The sequence below is a fragment of the Sorex araneus genome, chromosome 3, assembly GCF_027595985.1.
Source record: "Sorex araneus isolate mSorAra2 chromosome 3, mSorAra2.pri, whole genome shotgun sequence".
Taxonomy (NCBI): domain Eukaryota; kingdom Metazoa; phylum Chordata; class Mammalia; order Eulipotyphla; family Soricidae; genus Sorex; species Sorex araneus.
The window spans coordinates 158,820,273-158,828,091 of record NC_073304.1 but is presented as its reverse complement, the minus strand read 5'-3'; positions in this window follow the sequence as shown (position 1 = coordinate 158,828,091).

The window sequence follows — 7,819 nt, the reverse complement described above, 5'->3', positions numbered from 1 at the left end:
TTTGGGTCACACCTGAGAGTGCTCAGGGTGTACTCTTGGCTCTGCACTCAGGAATTACTCCCAGCAGTGCTCAGGGGACCATATAGGATGCTGTACTATAGCTCCAGCCCACCATTGCATATTTTTAATTGGAATTTAAAAATTTTATTATCTAACATTTAAGTGTTAATTTTAAGATATATTTAAAATTTAAATTTAAATATTTAAAATTCAAACATATTTGAATTTTTAATATTTTAAATTTTATTATTTAAAACTATTTTATTATTTTTCTTTGGTTCAAAATCTTCCAGTGTCCGATTAGCCTAACCAGTTATTTTAAACTCTTCCTTATGAGTGTTTCAAATGACCTGTATAGTAAACCCATAATACCCCTAGCTCCATCTGTTTTTCAACTCTTCTGTTTCATTTTTCAAAGGTGTGCTACTTTTCCCGCCATACCATCAAACATCTTTGTGGTTTTAGTCTACAAGTGGTATTTTAAGTTATTCACCAGTTACTTAATTCTCTTCTGAAAAACAAATGTTTGGGGACAGAGAGATAATATAGGGGTTAAGGCGCTGGCTCTGTTCACAGCTGCCGGCACTGCGAGGGTCCTTGCTGAGCACAGAGCCAGGAGTAACCCCTGCACGCTGCAGGGTGTGGCCTAAAATAATAAATAAAATTAAAAAGTAAAGTTTTTATTGAAACAGATGACCAAAGCCAGGCCCCATCTGTTCTTGCCACTTCGCCTTCACCATCTTCAGTGCCTTCTTCCCTCTAATGTCATCAGAAGGAGGTAGCTCGGCCAGCAGCCAGTGGCTCAGAGGACAGCTGGATGCCGCTCCTGTCCTCTCTCTTCCCTTCCTACAGCATGCTCCTGCTCCGGACAAAACCACCTTTTCTCTTTCTTATAAATGGTCCTTGAAAAACTGTTGTACTTGATTTACACTCACCGCCCCCCTCCCCCCCGCTATTTTTATTGAACTGTGAGATATACAGTTACAAAGTTGTTCATGACTGAGTTTCAGTCATACAATGTTCCAATACCCGTCCCTTCACCAGTGTACATTTCCCACCACCAATATTCCTCCCACCATCCCTTCACAGCTTGCCTCTATGGCAGACACTTCCCCCACCCCCTCTCTCCTTTTTAATTTAAAATGTCTCCAGTATTCCTCCTACTTCCCCTCCCTGCGCCCAGCCTGCCTAATGGCAAGCAGTTGTCTTCTCTCTCTCTCTCTTCTTTTTTAAATTAGTTTTTGTTTGTTTGGGGGTCACAGCCATCAATGCTCAGGGGTTACTACTGGCTCCACGATCAGAATCACTCCTGGTGGTGCTTGGAGGACCATATGTGGTACACTGGATTTAACCTGGGTCAGATGTATTACCTGGGTCAGCTGTATGCAAGGCAAACACCCTACCTACGGTACTATTATTCTGGCCCCTAACACTCAGTTTAATTGTGGCTTCTACCTCCTAAGCACACTAGCACCCCAGAAATTCCCTCTGCTAACTCTGAGCTTCTTTTCAGAATCTTTCTTCCTGCTTGCTGTACAGCCAGAAGTTCCCCTTCGTTCACTCATGCTTCTTCCTCAGGAGAACAAAGCTTCCGTCCTGACTGCAGGGAGAGAGGGCTACTTTCTGCTTGGTGCTCAAATTGTCTCCACGCATGCAGGACGGCCAGCTGGGGCCATCAAGAAGACCACCACGAAGCTGACAACCACTTCTCCCCCTCAGAAGCTATCTTATCACGCCTGGAAATGATTCCCATCTTACAACCAGCCCTTGCTCCAGATTTCTTATCTTCCCTACCTGGATTCCAGATGTCAGGGATTACTTAACCACAGAACATATATTTATAAAGAAAAGAAACATTTTTTTTTAGACTTAGGGTAATGTTCATGCTGACTTAGGAAAGGAAAAGTCAAACTTAATCACCAAAGCATTCCAAATCTGTTGCTACCAATAAAAATAGAGCTGAGTCTTCAGTAGCAAGTACAGTTAAAACTCAGAAGGGATATATATATATATATATATATACATGTATATAATTTAAATCAAACATGGTATAAGCAATAAACATAAAATGAACAATGGCAGGAATTCTGCCATCATAAAATTTGTTGTCATTCAAAATTTGATCAAGGAATGACTTCCACTTTATCACTACAAAGAACAAAAATTAGAAATACTTTCATACAACTCCAGAGGAGCAATAATGCTCTACATGGGTTTTGAAAAATCTAAATACCTTCCCAAATTTAGGTCTGATCTTTTTATTTGAGATTTTGTAGAAATTGTCACAACAATGAGAACTCAAAATTTTGTCCGAATAAAATTTGAAATAGATCTCCTTTGTATAATCTACACTAAAGAGCCGTGTTCAGATGAGCATTTCAGCCCAGCATTCAGAAGCATTTCAGTCAAGCCAGGCCCGTGTTTCAGCGCGGCGGTGGCTGTGGTTTGGATCCCCCGCTTTCAGTGCTGCCGACTCTGTGGTCTGCGTAGAAGCTAGCCCACTCCTCGACACCACCTGTGGAGGGACGCCTTGACTCCTACCCCAGTTACTTCCTGTCCTCTTCTTCTCACTACCCACCTTGGGTTTGTCACCTCCACAACTGGGGGGGCGGGGATCCTCTTATCAGGCATTCTGTCCCCAGAGATGTCTAATGCCACATCCTTCAGTACCAAGCTTGCATGCAATAGATTCGTCTCTCTCTCTCTCTCTCTCTCTCTCTCTCTCTCTCTCTCACACACACACACACACACACACACACACAACACACACAGTGATTATGAGACTAACAGATTGTCTTCTGAGGTGCCATAAGGAACCCTGTGTTCCATCTAGTAGAATTTTCTTCTTCGATGAGTCTTCCAATGCTCCTTCTCCAGCAGGCTCCAGTTTACAATGCAATAAGCTAGCTCTGTGTTCCTTTAGCAAGTGGGAAACAGAGACTGGGAAAGAGCAAGTGACTTGACCAGTTAGAGAGAGATAAGGGGTGGAGTGGGGGATTGGGAGGGGGTGAAGGGGAGAGTACCACAGCATCCTCTGCTGGAGCTCTCTGGTCAAATCAGGTATCATAGGGACTTCATCTTAGTCAACCCTAACTCTTGAGGCAGAAAGTTTTTTTCTGTGCTGTCTTGCCTACCTTCTTTCCTTCCAGTAGTGGTCCAAGTGCTGGGCATTTCTCACAGTTGTTCTAATTTTCAGAACTATTCTCAGAAAGTCCTGACTGGGTTGCTTCTAACACTTTGCCCCCTGATGGACAAATTGCCACTAGTCTCCAGATGTTTGCTTTTTTATCAGAGGGCTCCTAGAAATATGTGTGTTACTGATTCGATTTAAATTAACTTGACTGAAGTATTATCTTAGTTCTAAAATTGTGGCGTGCTGATCAAGCTAGTGGATAGGAGAGGTTGACAGGAGAAAGTGATTGCAGTTTTAGATGATAAAAATCTAACAAACATCTTACCAACCAACAAAAATTCCAATCAAAATTGGTTAAAGATTATTATCAAAATATTAATAATAAAATAATAAGAATTTACAGAACATATGTAATTTTTAAATGGGGAAACATGTCTTAAGAGGACACAGAGTGTTAAACAGTAAGGTAAAAAGACAGTGAAAAATGAGGCAGTGAAAAATTAAATTCTGAAGTCCTTCTGTTTTTTTATTCTACAGATGTAAACTAAAAAGCATATAGACAGTCCCTGCGAACCATTTATATTCTAAAATACAACTGACATGCAAAAACTAATTTTGAAATTGTTATAAAATAGCAAATTATGTAAATGAAGAAATTAAAATTCAATGAAAATGTAATCTACGGAGTGAAAGTACTTATAACAAATATATCTCTGTTTTTATTTTTTGTGGGGTTTTTACATACTTTTATTAAAGAACTGTAATTTACAAAGTTATTGATGTTGAGTTTTAGGTGTATATTTCAGTACCAGTCCCACCACCAGTATCAACTTCCCTAAACCAGTGTTCCCATATTCCTTCCACACCCCATCCCTGCCTTTCACCTTGACAGGCATATAAAGTTCCAGTGGTTGCAGCTTTAGGTCTCATGTTTTTCCATTTTGTTGGGTCTGTGCTTTGGATATATGGCTATACCACTCATTCTTATCACTAGTGTAGTTGAACCGTGAACCCTGCTCACCAATTACTTCCAATTCTCTTCTTCCCCACCCCCCTTGATTTCTTTCCTTCTCTGTCCTTCTCTCTAAGCCAGGAAAAATATTTTTTAATGAATTTATATCTAAATATACAAAGAACTATAATAATAAATGAATAAGGAAAAGATCGTTCTAAGAGAAAAATGTGCAAAATACTTGAGTGAACAATAATCAAGTAAAAACAGTCAACTTCTTTAGTCATTAAGTTAAGAAATGCTAATTAAAGCCATATGTGATGCCACAACACACTTGTCACATTAGTTACAATGAAAAATATGAAAAAAAAACCCAAGTGAGACAAGGAAGTGAAGTAACCAGAACACTACATGTTATTGTCAGGAGATTGAACTGATACAACCACACCGAAACACTGTATAGCCATAAGTATTGAAACTAAACAGATAACTTACTCCTCACAATAGCACTTTTAACTATATACTCAAGAGAAATGTAAACATAGTTCACCAGAACATGCACTAGAATTTTCATAGTGGCATTGTTCACAGTAGTTAAGGCTGGAAATCATCCAAATGCTCACTAATAGCAAGAATGTACAAATGAACAACTATTTATTTGACACTGGAAAACTATGCAACAGTGCAAGTAAGAAGTCTGTAACTTCACACAGTATGCATGCAGGCCATAAATGTAACAGCAAACCAGAGAACCTGGCAAATTAGTATCTAACTATAACTCTCTATAGAAAATTAAAAAAAAACTATTATGTACTAACATAGATTGCCCCAGAGATAATGAGTATCGAGTGGAAAAGAATATGAAGTATTTCTGGGATGCTGGAAATGTTCTAAGTTTTGACCCAGGAGCCAGATGTGTAGTGATAGAATGTGTACTGATAGTGATTGTCAGTCATACCTAGAGAGGATGTTCACTTCACTTTTTTGCATATGAAAGTGCTATCATGCTCAAATTAACTTAAGCAGCAAAGTATAAAGTTTTTAAGTGCAAAATTAATTGTAAACTGGAGAGCTAGGTGAGTTGGTGGCAACACTTGGATAGAGGCTTATAATCAATCTCAATCCATATGCAATCTGGGAAGCAGAAGCCAAAATTATTCAATTTGGCTCTCTAGCAATAAAAATAGAGAGTCAAAAATGCAAAAGTTTCCCAGAGACTCTATAATAATTCTTTTATTTTGCATCTGAGATATAGACCCTGGAGAGTTCTTAGTCCAGTCAAATTAAGATAGATTTTTAAGAAAAATAGTTGGAACTGAGGATTAAGCAAGTACAGAGAAAAAGAAGGAAAGAGAGAGAGAGATTCACCACTGATAAGAAGAGTTTGCAATAAAAATTCCAAAGGGTGTGGAAAATTACATGTAACAGAGAGTAAACAAAGAAACTCATTTCAGGCAGAAATTCACATCACCAAATAAGGGCCAAAATGGGGGGGAAAGTTATTTAAATCTTCAAAATTATTAAAAAGCTAAGGGGAGGGATATTTTCTAAGATAAAATAACATGAAGGACATTAACAAAAGGGCTTTATGTATCAGTGACTAGGCTATTTCACAAATGGCCTGGATAAGCTGGTTATCCCTAATTACTATGCAGATAGTAGATATTGTACATACGTTTCTGATAAGTATATAGTTGTGTTATAAGTAACACAAAAATAAAATCACTGGAAAAATATCTTTATATTTCCTTAGTGGCAAGATTCTCTAAACCAAATAAATGAAGTCAAAACAATGAAAAAATACTTAGGATCTTGACAGCCAAGAGGTGGTGGGCTCAGCTTGTAAGATTCTAGCTGCAAAATACAAAGAACCTAAGAGGGAAAAAAGCCTTTTCCTCTCTCATTCACAGAAAAAGCTGTATGTGCAAAAAATCACACGCAAACCAACTCTACTGTGCAAAGATTCGGAGAGATCCATAGCGTGAGCCGCCTGGGGAACCTTAGCAGACTGGCAGAAAGTACCTACATGGTGTTTTGACCCAAAATGCGAGGCAGTGGGCTTTCTCCTTGGCAACTGGAGAGAATGTGATGGAACAGAGCCTTCACAAAGAGCGCTGGCGGTACCGCAATGGCACATACATTGCGGTGACCCAGCCATCCAAGATAAAAGAGTGCAGGTGCTTGCTGTGGAGGGAGACACTGCACTCGCGGGGCTGATCAAGAGGAGCCAATCCCACGCAGCCATTTGGCAAAAGTGAAAGCGATTCAAATGTCAAGCTGTGGAGAATAGAGATAGATATATAAATGGCTTTGGGCGTTGACTAATACAAACCAGAGACGGGGGGGGGGGGGGGGGGTTGTATAGGGTGAGGAGGGTAACAATGCTGATGAGTTTATTCAGGAGCCATTGTCCTAAGTATTTAAGTTCCTACTTCATTGTTTCCTTAAGATAGCCCTAGAGATTTGCCACTATTCTGTGTTGTCCCCATTTCACAAATGATCATAAATATCACACACTTTGTAAGGATCAGGATACAGGCCATTCTTACTTGAAGGCTCCACCCACATTTTATTGAGTGGTTACTATCATCAGAATGACAAGATCTACGGAATTGTAGGAATGGATTTTAGTTGTGAAATGTAAACTCAAAGGATAAATAGTTTGGAGACTCGAGTTTTTCCAGAGTTGGTGATGGCAAACCACCTCTTAGTGATCTTAAAGGAGCAGGACTTGGTTTCCTAAAGTCTAGTTTGAATGCCATCAGCCTGACTAAATCTGTACTATAAAATATATATGAAATAGATATAAACTGTGAAACAAAATCAAAAGAAAAAGAGAAAAGGAAGGGAGGAAGAGAGGACGAAAGAAAGAAAGAAAAAAGAAAGGAAGAAAGAAAGAAAGAAAGAGAGAGAGAAGAAAGAAAGAAAGAAAGAAAGAAGAAGAAAGAAGAAAGAAAGAAAGAAAGAAAGAAAGAAAGAAAGAAAGAAAGGAAAGAAAGAAAGAAAGAAAGAAAGAAAGAAAGAAAGAAAGAAAGAAAGAAAGAAAGAAAGAAAGAAAGAAAGAAAGAAGAAAGAGAGAGAGAGGGAGGGAAGAAGGAAGGAAGGAAGGAAGGGAGGGAGGGAGGGAGGGAGGGAGGGAGGGAGGAGGAAGGAAGGAAGGAAGGAAGGGAGAGAGAGAGAAAGAAAGAAAGAAAAGAAAGAAAGAAAGAAAGAAAGAAAGAAGGAAGGAAGGAAGGAAGGAAGAAGGAAGGAAGGAAGGAAGGAAGGAAGGAAGGAAGGAAGGAAGGAAGACCTAGCTGTTGAGACTTCTGGTTCACTGTGTCTGTCTGTGTCTATGTAATCTAATCAATGTCCCTAGGGCTATCACAGTCCAGTGTCCCCTACTCTAATCCTTTGTCATATGCTCATTATTTATCACTTGCAAAATCTGTGATACATTTTAGCCTCAGCTCTTCCCACACTAACTGCCAGGCATTTATTTTATTTCTATCTGAAGAAAAGAGAAGTCAGTGAGTCAAAAATGCTGGCATTTTCACGTCTAGCTGTGAAAGAAGTGTGGGTTTTTGCTATGCTAGTTTTTCCTCACCTCCCCAGGCTGGGGGAGCTCTGGGGGATGACATGCAATTTGTCCACTTAGCCTCAATGTCTATTCTGGTTAAGAGGAGCACTTCCCCAGAGGTATCGTGTCAAAGCAGAAGAGATTGATGGTAGGAGAATTAAGCCCAGACTAGAAA